General features: G+C 36.4%; 1 protein-coding gene across 2 annotated transcripts in view; it reads left to right on the top strand.

Moving 5' to 3' along the window:
• apc2 (APC regulator of WNT signaling pathway 2) overlaps window positions 1–12,738 on the top strand; it is a 46,194-nt gene that overhangs the window by 20,432 nt on the left and 13,024 nt on the right. The window lies entirely within an intron of this gene.

Raw genomic sequence — 12,738 nt, 5'->3', positions numbered from 1 at the left:
GTCGAAAAGTGGAAAAAACAGTCATAGTATATTATGTCGAAAACAGTCATAGTATAGCCTGTCGAAAGCAGTCATAGTATAGCCTGTCAAAAAAAGTGAATAACGGTCATAGTATAGCATGTCGAAAAAAGTAAAAAAACAGTCATAATATATTATGTCGAAAACAGTCATAGTTTAGCCTGTCGAAAGCAGTCATAGTATAGCTTGTCGAAAAAAGTCAAAAACGGTCATAGTATAGCATCTCGAAAAAAGTCAAAAAACAGTTATAGTATATTTTGTGGAAAACAGTCATAGTATAGCCTGTCAAAAGCAGTCATAGTATAGCTTGTCGAAAAAAGTCAAAAACGGTCATAGTATAGCAAGTCGAAAAAAGTCAAAAAACAGTAATAGTATATTATGTCGAAAACAGTAATAGTATAGCCTGTCGAAAAAAGTGAAAAACGGTCATAGTATAGCATGTCAAAAAAAGTCAAAAAACAGTCATAGTATATTATGTCGAAAACAGTCATAGTATAGCCTGTCGAAAGCAGTCATAGTATAGCTTGTCGAAAAAAGTGAAAAACGGTCATAGTATAGCATGTCAAAAAAAGTCAAAAAACAGTCATAGTATATTATTTCGAAAACAGTCATAGTATAGCCTGTCGAAAGCAGTCATAGTATAGCATGTCGAAAAAATAAAAAAACGGTCATGCTATAGCATGTCGAAAAGTGGAAAAAACAGTCATAGTGTAGTATGTCGAAAACAGTCATAGTATAGCCTGTCAAAAGCAGTCATGGTATAGCCTGTCAAAAAAAGTAAAAAACAGTTATAGTATAGTATGTCTAAAAAAAGTCATAGTAATAGTATTTTGGGGTTGAGACTAGCATAGAAGGAGCCAGGGATTGAACCTTCAACCCTCTGATTGAGAGGCAGCCCTGCTCTCCACTTAGCCACGGACAGCAATTGAGAACCATTGGCATAGTATGTCTATAAAAAGTCTTATTATATATTATGTAGAAACCAGTCATAGTATAGCCTGTCGAAAAAAGTGAAAAACGGTCATAGTATAGCATGTTGAAAAAATTTAAAAAACGGTCATAGTATAGCATGTCGAAAAAAGTCAAAAAACAGTCATAGTATATTATGTCGAAAACAGTCATAGTATAGCCTGTCAAAAGCAGTCATAGTATAGCTTGTCGAAAAAAGTCAAAAACGGTCATAGTATAGCAAGTCGAAAAAAGTCAAAAAACAGTCATAGTATATTATGTCAAAAACAGTAATAGTATAGCCTGTCAAAAAAAGTGAAAAACGGTCATAGTATAGCATGTCGAAAAAAGTCAAAAAACAGTAATAGTATATTATGTCGAAAACAGTCATAGTATAGCCTGTCGAAAGCAGTCATAGTATAGCTTGTCGAAAAAAGTGAAAAACGGTCATAGTATAGCATGTCAAAAAAAGTCAAAAAACAGTCATAGTATATTATTTCGAAAACAGTCATAGTATAGCCTGTCAAAAGCAGTCATGGTATAGCCTGTCAAAAAAAGTAAAAAACAGTTATAGTATAGTATGTCTAAAAAAAGTCATAGTAATAGTATTTTGGGATTGAGACTAGCATAGAAGGAGCCAGGGATTGAACCTTCAACCCTCTGATTGAGAGGCAGCCCTGCTCTCCACTTAGCCACGGACAGCAATTGAGAACCATCGGCATAGTATGTCTATAAAAAGTCTTATTATATATCATGTAGAAACCAGTCATAGTATAGCCTGTCGAAAAAAGTGAAAAACGGTCATAGTATAGCATGTCGAAAAAAGTGAAAAACGGTCATAGTATAGCATGTCAAAAAAAGTAAAAAGAAAGTCATAGTATATTATGTCGAAAACAGTCATAGTATAGCCTGTCGAAAGCAGTCATAATATCGCCTATCGAAAAAAGTGAAAAACGGTCATAGTATAGCATGTCGAAAAAAGTAAAAAAACAGTCATAGTATATTATGTCGAAAACAGTCATAGTATAGCCTGTCGAAAACAGTAACAGTATAGCCTGTCAAAAAAAGTGAAAAACGGTCATAGTATAGCCTGTCGAAAGCAGTCATAGTATAGCCTGTCGAAAAAAGTGTAAAACGGTCATAGTATAGCATGTCGAAAAGTGGAAAAAACAGTCATAGTGTAGTATGTCGAAAACAGTCATAGTATAGCCTGTCAAAAGCAGTCATGGTATAGCCTGTCGAAAAAACTCAAAAAACAGTCATAGTATAGTATATCTAAAAAAAGTCGTAGTAATAGTATTTTGGAGTTGAGACGAGCATAGAAGGAGCCAGGGATTGAACCTTCAACCCTCTGATTGAGCAGCAGCCCTGCTCTCCACTTAGCCACGGACAGCAATTGAGAACCGTTGGCATAGTATGTCTATAAAAAGTCTTATTATATATTATGTAGAAACCAGTCATAGTATAGCCTGTCGAAAAAAGTGAAAAACGGTCATAGTATAGCATGTTGAAAAAATTTAAAAAACGGTCATAGTATAGCATGTCGAAAAAAGTCAAAAAACAGTCATAGTATATTATGTCGAAAACAGTCATAGTATAGCCTGTCAAAAGCAGTCATAGTATAGCTTGTCGAAAAAAGTCAAAAACGGTCATAGTATAGCAAGTCGAAAAAAGTCAAAAAACAGTCATAGTATATTATGTCGAAAACAGTAATAGTATAGCCTGTCAAAAAAAGTGAAAAACGGTCATAGTATAGCATGTCGAAAAAAGTCAAAAAACAGTCATAGTATATTATGTCGAAAACAGTAATAGTATAGCCTGTCAAAAAAAGTGAAAAACGGTCATAGTATAGCATGTCGAAAAAAGTCAAAAAACAGTCATAGTATATTATGTCGAAAACAGTCATAGTATAGCCTGTCGAAAGCAGTAATAGTATAGCCTGTCGAAAAAAGTGAAAAACGGTCATAGTATAGCCTGTCGAAAACAGTAACAGTATAGCATGTCGAAAAAAGTCAAAAAACAGTCATAGTATATTATGTCGAAAACAGTCATAGTATAGCCTGTCGAAAGCAGTCATAGTATAGCCTGTCGAAAAAAGTGAAAAACGGTCATAGTATAGCATGTCGAAAAAATTAAAAAACCGTTATAGTATAGCATGTCGAAAAGTGGAAAAAACAGTCATAGTGTAGTATGTCTAAAACAGTCATAGTATAGCCTGTCAAAAGCAGTCATGGTATAGCCTGTCGAAAAAAATCAAAAAACAGTCATAGTATAGCATGTCGAAAAAAGTCAAAAAACAGTCATAATATATTATGTCAAAAACAGTCATAGTATAGCCTGTCGAAAGCAGTAATAGTATAGCTTGTCGAAAAAAAGTCAAAAACGGTCATAGTATAGCATGTCGAAAAAAGTGAAAAACGGTCATAGTATAGCATGTCGAAAAAAGTCAAAAAACAGTCATCGTATAGTATGTCTAAAAAAAGTCATAGTAATAGTATTTTGGGGTTGAGACTAGCATAGAAGGAGCCGGGATTGAACCTTCGACCCTCTGATTGAGAGGAAGCCCTGCTCTCCACTTAGCCACGGACAGCAATTGAGAACCATTGGCATAGTATGTCTATAAAAAGTCTTATTATATATCATGTAGAAAACAGTCATAGTATAGCCTGTCGAAAAAAGTGAATAACGGTCATAGTATAGCCTGTCGAAGAAAGTGAAAAACGGTCATAGTATAGCATGTCAAAAAAAGTGAAAAACGGTCATAGTATAGCATGTCGAAAAAAGTCAAAAAACAGTCATCGTTTCGTAAGTCTAAAAAAAGTCATAGTAATAGTATTTTGGGGTTGAGACTAGCATAGAAGGAGCCGGGATTGAACCTTCGACCCTCTGATTGAGAGGAAGCCCTGCTCTCCACTTAGCCACGGACAGCAATTGAGAACCATTGGCATAGTATGTCTATAAAAAGTCTTATTATATATCATGTAGAAAACAGTCATAGTATAGCCTGTCGAAAAAAGTGAATAACGGTCATAGTATAGCCTGTCGAAGAAAGTGAAAAACGATCATAGTATAGCCTGTCGAAAAAAGTGAAAAACGGTCAGAGTATAGCATGTCGAAAAAAGTCATAGTATAGCCTGTCAAAAACACTCATAGTATAGCCTGTCGAAAAATGTGAAAAACGGTCATAGTATAGCATATCGTAAAAAGTGAAAAACGGTCATAGTATAGCATATCGTAAAAAGTGAAAAACGGTCATAGTATAGCATGTCAAAAAAAGTACAAAAAAAGTCATAGTATATTATGTCGAAAACAGTCATAATATCGCCTGTCGAAAAAAGTGAAAAACGGTCATAGTATAGCATGTTGAAAATTTTTTAAAAACGGTCATAGTATAGCATGTCGAAAAAAGTCAAAAAACAGTCATAGTATATTATGTCGAAAACAGTCATAGTATAGCCTGTCGAAAGCAGTCATAGAATAGCCTGTCGAAAAAAGTGAAAAACGGTCATAGTATAGCCTGTCGAAAAAAGTCAAAAAACAGTCATAGTATATTATGTCGAAAACAGTCATAGTTCAGCTTGTCGAAAAAAGTCAAAAACGGTCATAGTATAGCATGTCGAAAAAATAAAAAAACGGTCATAGTATAGCATGTCGAAAAGTGGAAAAAACAGTCATAGTGTAGTATGTCGAAAACAGTCATAGTGTAGCCTGTCGAAAACAGTAATAGTATAGCCTGTCGAAGAAAGTGAAAAACAGTCATAGTATAGCATCTCGAAAAAATTGAAAAACGGTCATAGTATAGCATGTCGAAAAAAGTCAAAAAACAGTCATAGTATATTATGTCGAAAACAGTCATAGTGTAGCCTGTTGAAAACAGTAATAGTATAGCATGTTGAAAAAAGTCAAAAAACAGTCACAGTATATTATTTCAAAAACAGTCATAGTATAGCCTGTCGAAAGCAGTCAAAAAACAGTCATAGTATATTATGTCGAAAACAGTCATAGTATAGCCTGTCGAAATAAGTCATAGTATAGCTTGTCAAAAAAAGTGAAAAACGGTCATAGTATAGCATGTCGAAAAAAGTGAAAAACTGTCATCGTATAGCATGTCGAAAAAAGTCATAGTATAGCCTGTCGAAAGCAGTCATAGTATAGCCTTTCGAAAAAAGTGAAAAACGGTCATAGTATAGCCTGTTGAAAAAAAGTGAAAAACGGTCATAGTATAGCCTGTCGAAAAAAGTTAAAACAAAGTCATAATATAGCCTGTCGAAAGCAGTCATAGTATAGCCTTTCGAAAAAAGTGAAAAACGATCATAGTATAGCCTGTCTAAAAAAGTGAAAAAAAGTCATCAAATAGCATGTCCAAAACAGTCATAGTATAGCCTGTCGAAAGCAGTGAAAAACGGTCATAGTATAGCCTGTCGAAAAAAGTTAAAAAAAGTCATAATATAGCCTGTCGAAAGCAGTCACAGCATAGCCTTTCAAAAAAAGTGAAAAACGGTCATAGTATAGCCTGTTGAAAAAAAGTGAAAAACGGTCATAGTATAGCATGTCAAATACAGTCATAGTATAGCTTGTCGAAAAATGTCAAAAAACAGTCATAGTATAGCCTGTCGAAGAAAAGTGAACAACGGTAATCGGACAATTCGGTGGTTGGTTTCCTAAACCTAAGATAACGTACTTAGTTTAAGCCCAACTATAACATTTTTCCTAAATTGTTTCGTTGCGTAATAGTAACATTAAATTTTTTCCGTGATGGTGGCACGTAATTTTACACATTACGTGCCACCATCACGTTTTGGCTATTAACAGGTTGTTGTCATGTCTGATTACATTGCATTGTGCGGTTATGTGATCCACAGTCCTGTTAATGGCTTCCCACTATACTCTTCATCTGCAAGTCATGGAAATGCACCATGAAATGCAGTCGAACTTTGTCTTATTCATTCATTTTTCAGGTGTCGGAACTGGCTTCGTCAGACTATTTTTGTATTTGTATGTATTTGCTTCACCCAAGACCTGACCCGATTTTTACAAAGGCAGTTATTAATAATCGGGATTCAAAGGTTTAAAGTTGAACATTGTTAGGTTAACAGTGTTAGATGGAGCCTACCTGCCTGTGATGTAGGAATTGTCCCCTCAGTTTGTTGTGTTGTCGTTGTCTCATCAGAGACAGTTATATCCACTTCACTGTCCTCCTCTTCCTTCATTCTGTCTTTCATGTTGTCGTCGATTTCCTGGGTATCGACCGTCTCTTTGTTCTTCTCCGAGAGGTTTCCCCCAAAACCAGTGTCCATTTGTTCATCACTCGTCTCTGAAAATGTCTTTTTAACTTCCTGAATGTTTTCTGCATTTTGGGAAATCTTTTGGTCTCTTCTAAACAGAGTCTGTATAAAGGGTTCATCTGTCCTTTTAGCTTTCATCTTGAAGGTGTTGGATGAGTCTGGCTTAGCTGTGGCATCCCTGTTGTCTCTCTCCTTTGAAAGAGCGATTCTGAAGACGTTAGACAAGTCTTCTTTAAAGTTAAAAAAGCTCAGGCGGTTGATCGTCTTCTCTGCTGACTGGCTGGTTTTAGGATCTACAGACTTTGTTTGTTTGGACGAGCTGAAGATGCTGGTCACATCTTCTTTAAGCTGGCTGAGGTCCTCTTTCAGGAGATTGAGCGTGCTGGTGGCAGCTTTATTTTCTGCCTGACCTGATGGGCTTGTGTCTCTCTCCTTAAACACATTCAACACTTCTTCCTTTAACTGGCTAAAGTCCTCTTGTATGTAGCTTTTAACCCTCTGACTCGCCTTTAGAAGGTCTGTCGTCCTCATGTTTCCGTCCGTTTGATCTTCTGGGTCACAGTCATTGGTTGCCTTATCCTCTTGGATATGTATTTCAGGCAGTTTCTGGTCATTTTCCTTTGAAGGTTCCTCAACAAGACACCTTTCTTTGTTTGTATTGTTGGACAGTTCAGAGAGCCCCTGTATTATCAGATACATGTGGAATGAAGTAGATTTAGTAACAAGCAATGATTGTTCACTGTGAAATGGTTTGTCTAGAAATGATCTTCCATTAAATCATAAATGCTAGCTATTTGGTGACTCTTTTAGGCTAGTTAAAACATGTAATGTAACAATGTAAAACAAAAATAAATGTATTAACAGAGATCATTACACCAAAAAACTCTAGCAGTTTAATAAATATTATTAAGGCACATTAAGGGGCACAAGGGGATTCGTTTGACTGGTAAGATTGAACACGTAACTGAATATCAGACTCAGAGGAAGCATTTAAATAGAACAAGCATTGGGCAGTGGGACAAAGTTCAGTTGGAGAGTTATAGATCGGGATTTTCAGGTACTTCCTGTCAAATTCTGTGCTGTTATACTTCCACCTTACTACAATTCAGCAATATAGGTGGAAAGTAACTAAGTACACTTACACGTACTCTGCTTAATAAGTAACATTTTTGAGGTTTTTAAACATTGTTATATAATTGCAACTGTCACACATTTTGTTTTATACACTCAGGATCAAAGTTACACCTACTCTGAACTCTCTACACCTCTCAGTACATGCTCAGGCTCGTTTCAAGTTTTTCTGATAATCTGGATTAACGAGTACTATAAGCATCTCAGTCAGATACTTACAGCTGCTTCAGTCTCCATGTTTTTGTCAGATTCTTCAGTGGAAAACACAACAAGACCAAAAATTCAAAATCCAGATTTAGTGTCCTCAGTCTGAGTTGTTGTGGCTGTAATCTCTGTCTGTCTCTCTCTGCGTTTGAAAGGGACGGCCGGCATTCTTTCATTCAGCTGAACATGTTTCTGGTTTGACCAGTTTGTCTCCATATTTCACTTCAACAGCTCAGATTCTAATTGGCTGATGAGTGCAGGAATTTGGGTTGTTTACCTCTGAGTGTTTCTGCTTTAAAAAACTGCTGCTCATCACTTCTTTCAAGGGTTAGCAGCTGTTTTAGGTTGAGTTTTAATATGATTTGGTTAAGGTTTGTTTTTAAGTTGTATTTTTCAGGGTTTCACTGAGCCATCATAGTTTTTATATTATCATATACAACTAAAAGTGTATGGCTCTACAGGTCAGGGATAGATGTACAAGTAATGTTGTAGTGGATACATATTGTAAAAGTTTGAATCTCTTTACACATAATTGACGTTTCATGAAGAACAGGTTCAAACATGTTGGTAAAAGCTGCATTAACAGATTTCTTTCACCTGATTAAGTAGTTGATGCTAATCAGCTGACACAGATTCAGTCAAGCGGCTGAAATTCACAAAATATGATGTTTACTTCCTCTGGTCAAATTATCACTTGTTAATCTGGGACAGTTAAACTTTTTCAGATCTGTCAAGAGGTGAAGCAACTGAAACAGTTAAATTAGTGAACTAGTAATTGGTGGGTGGGGAGGAGCGAGGTCTGACTTCTTGAATTATGAATTATCTCGGTTTTGCTCATTAATTATTTAGCAGGTTGAACTCAATGTGACCTTTGACATACAAAACCAAATTATGAAAAACATCTTTTTACAGTTTCAAATCATTTTAATGGTGAGAACATTTACTTAATCAAAGTAATAATAAATGAATAATACAAATTAAAAGTATTTATGCCAAATGACACTTTTATAACCCAGTTACAAAAAGCTTTACAGTGAGAAACATTTAAAAATGATTAATTGAAAACCTTAATTTAAAAAGTTAATAAAGTTTGAAAACAATACCTATTTTGGAGATTTTCTTGACTAGCAAAAAAGATGTGTGATGGGAAAATAAACAAAGATCTGCACTTTTACTGTATTTTTATTATTTTTTAAATATGTTAAATATTTTTTCAAGGAAGGCTTTCTTTGACTTTTGTAACAGTACACTGTAATATTATAGATATTAATGGATAAAGTATTCAGCAGAATAATCAATATTAACATAGTTGTTCTTGGAACCAGCGACTGTAAAAAAGAAAATATTAACCCAGAATATCTGTAATTCTTACTTGTATTATCTCGTATGTTCTTCACATGAAGGTTCTGGTTCAGTAGAACCTGAAGAACATGATTAAACATTGAACATATAGACGACCCTCCCCCTCCTCCTTTTCCTCCCACTCTTCCTCCTCTTCCCCCCCTTCCTCCTCTTCTCCTCCTCCCCCTCCTCCTCCTCCTCGCTCTCCACCTCGGCTCGTCGCTAAGCAGAGAAACCAGGTCTCTGAGCTGAGCTTTGATTGGCTGTTGCCAGGCTGCAGGGTTGGCACGGCGCGAGAGTGTCTGAGATAAAGAGAGCGAGGCGGTTCGTCCTTTCTGCTGCTCTGCTTCCCTGTGAGAATACCAACGAGGCAGCAGAGGGATGGAAACGTCAAAGAGACGAGCCAGCACTATTTTATTCTTACAGGCTCAATTCATCCAGACAACACAAACACACATTCTTTGTATCCGTCCCTGCAGATAGCTGTCGTTTTAGGTGACCAGGCTTTCAGATTCATGACTCTGCAACGAAAGGAGTTTGGTTTGAGCTGCTCACGGTGTGGAAATAATGTTTAAAACATTCAGCCGCAACAATTCTTTCAGAGACGGAGACTTGTCAATCTGGATGACACTGGAGACAGATTTTCATTGGCACCATTTCTATTTTATGGTATTATAAGCGTGGAAAACTGACCCAAACTCCAGCGTGCAAATTTTAAGTTAAGAAAAAGGAAACAAAAGAAAAGACTGGGTCAGAACTGGTCCAAAATAGACCTGTAGAAAAAGCTTTTAGGCGGGTTCAGCACCCAGAATCAAACTAGTGCGCTCATTTAATTTCCTTCTGTCCTTTATTTCATGGTTAGTGGCAAACAGATTCAAATTAGATCAGAGGAAGGAGCTCATTGTATTTTCTGAAAATATTTATATATTAATAATACATTTTATTTATATAGCACTTTTTAAGACAAGTGAATTAAAGTGCTTCACAGGCAGTAAAAGCAGATAAATGAAGCAAAAATAAAAGCAATAAACAAAACCGAGCAGCAGAAAAAAGATCAATAACAAAAATAACAGTAGTAATACTATTATTATTATTAGATAAAAGCCTCCTACTTCATGTGGATTACAGACAATATAATGTTTATTTATTATGCGTTCAATCAGACATGATTTGCTCAGATGAATCGTGCATTAATGTTGATTTGTGTTCATGTACATTATGTGCACATTTCTATTCATGTGCACATGTATTTGTTCAAATGATCTCCTGGGACATTATAATTAGGCTGTTGATATTTTTACGAGGCCACTATATTATAGCTATTACATGCTGTTGTTTATGAATGTAAATAATCCAATGAAGGATGTGTCTTGCAAACCACCAAACTGGTTAATAAAATTATTCACACATTGACACATTCAGAGGACAGTTTCTGACCTAATCCATCTGAATTTAGACCTCCTTTGGGAGGATTTTGACGACCACAGCTGTCATTCATTCAGTGCGTCCTATAAAGTAAACAGTAGACAGTGAATGAGATGTCAGACACACGTTAGCAGAAAGTAGTGCACACGGACATTCATTTACAATGGCAAACAGTAAATGTAGCACAATATATAATAAACAGGGATTTTTTTGGGCACAGCTCAGGAGTGGAGCCACAAACGGCTGAAAAAAAATATGTGTATTAGATTTAGGTGTTATTTGTACATTTTGTCCTGCTGGTGGGTCACAGGATCGCCAAAATCATGAGGATTTATCAGAATCAGCTTTATTGACCATGTATGCGTACGCATACAAGGAATTTGACTCCAGTTTTCACGTTGCTCTCAGCGTACATACATAGAATATACAAATAAAGTACAAGTAATGGCAATAGCAGACATACAGAATAAGGTAATATGAAAATGAATACAGATCATATATATTTATCAGTTAGTTTATCGTTGATGGTGCTTCATTTGTTGGTGCGTCTGTAAAGTTTGCTGAGAATCAGTCCTGCAGCAGACGTAGCAGATATGTGTCTCTGCTGCTGCTGATGGAGGAATCAGGGAAAAGCAGATGAGGAGAAGTGATCGTGTTTTCCTCTCGTCTCGCTGGCGTCCATTTTGTGGTCATGTGTGCAGCTGGTTGTTTTAATGGAGGAGGTTTGGATCAGAGCCACAGATGCAGTCACAAACGCAGAGAAAGAAATATTATGATTTCCTTTGTTAAAAAACACACACACACACACACACACACACACACACACACACACACACACACACACACACACACACACACACACACACACACACACACACACACACACACACACACACACACACACACAGCTTTCATTTGGATTCACAGATTGAAATCCTCAGAGAGTTGAATCAAAGCTTTCATCCCCCTCTCTCCATCTTGTCACCATGGTAACGCCTCAGGGTGTGATGTGTGTGTGTGTGAGAGAGAGAGCCAAAGACCGTCTGTAGACAAAATGTGTGTGTGTGTGTGTGTGTGTGTGAGAGAGAGCGCCAACAACTGTCTGTAGACAAAGTGTGTGTGTGTGTGTGTGTGTGTGTGTGTGTGTGTGTGTGTGTGTGTGTGTGTGTGTGTGTGTGTGTGTGTGTGTGTGTGTGTGTGTGAGGATTAGCAGGCGGTGAAATGAACGTTTCACAGTTTTTGTGTTAAATTCTTTGATAAAACAGCAGACATGTCAAATATTTCCATCTGATATGATTCAGTCATAAAAAAGAAAAATCTTAAATTTGACTTATTTCACTTAGTGAGAGCATCAAAAGTTACAAAACAAACAATAATAATACATTATTTAAACAGTGTTTTAAAACCTAAATAATCATATAAAGACATCCATCCAAAAGTAACCCTAGATTTCATCAATTCAGAAACAAAAAACAATAAGAAGCAAACAGTAAAAATGAATAACCAATCAGTACTTTGAATTCATAAAGTGCCATACATTTGTCAAAAAATGTTCAAGTAGTTTGGTTTATGAAATCAGCTTCCTAAACTAATTTATCTCTCATAAAAGATTTAGAAACCTTCCTCAACAACAACACTCCTCATGTATCACTCCAAATTGAAATTATTAAAAGTAAAACCCGAATAAGTAAAGTAAGTAAAAAAGCAAAAAGTTAAAAAATAAACGAACAAAACCACTGGCAGTTTAAAACTTGTCTTAATTGTAACTCAAACCCCCCAAAATAGTGTCAACCTTGCTAAGAAAAACATGATAATTAAACAAATAAAATAATGAATAACGAGGTCAGGTAAATAGTTAATAGTAAAAAAAAATAATAATAAATGTCTTTTACGCCCAAAATCCCTGTTTACAGTTGGTGGTCGTTCAGCTGAGAGGACGGGAACTCAAGATTCAAAAGTATTTATCTACCTGGACATAAGTCTGTCGACATAAGAGTCAGTCAGAAGCGTCCCTGCCGCCTATCTCACACGGCGTTTCCTTCCCTTCTGCTCTCTATTTCACGAGGGCCCCGTCGCTGCATCCCGTGCTTAGATCCAGGCAAGACGACCGTGATTAGTTCAAAGGAATACAAATGAGCCACAGCGTTTTGTTTCCCATTCACCAGAATGATAACGTGTGGAGCCAGACCCGTCACCACAGCGCTGTGGAGACAAAGTCTGGCTATGCGAGACTTGTGCTTCTGTAATAAAACATTCTTCAGCCGTTGGCCTGAAAACACACTGAAGGCAGAAATAGGTCAGAGTTGTTTTCCTTTCTCTTCTCTGGCATCCGGCCCAGAATGGACCACACCTGCTGTACTGACTATAACAATAATAATAACAATAA

Source organism: Cebidichthys violaceus, unplaced genomic scaffold (assembly GCF_023349555.1).
Source record: "Cebidichthys violaceus isolate CVI_PGR_0920_01 unplaced genomic scaffold, fCebVio1.0.p SCAF_13, whole genome shotgun sequence".
NCBI classification, from domain to species: domain Eukaryota; kingdom Metazoa; phylum Chordata; class Actinopteri; order Perciformes; family Stichaeidae; genus Cebidichthys; species Cebidichthys violaceus.
Note: the sequence above shows the minus strand (reverse complement) of the source record. Positions and strands in the feature narration are given on the sequence as shown.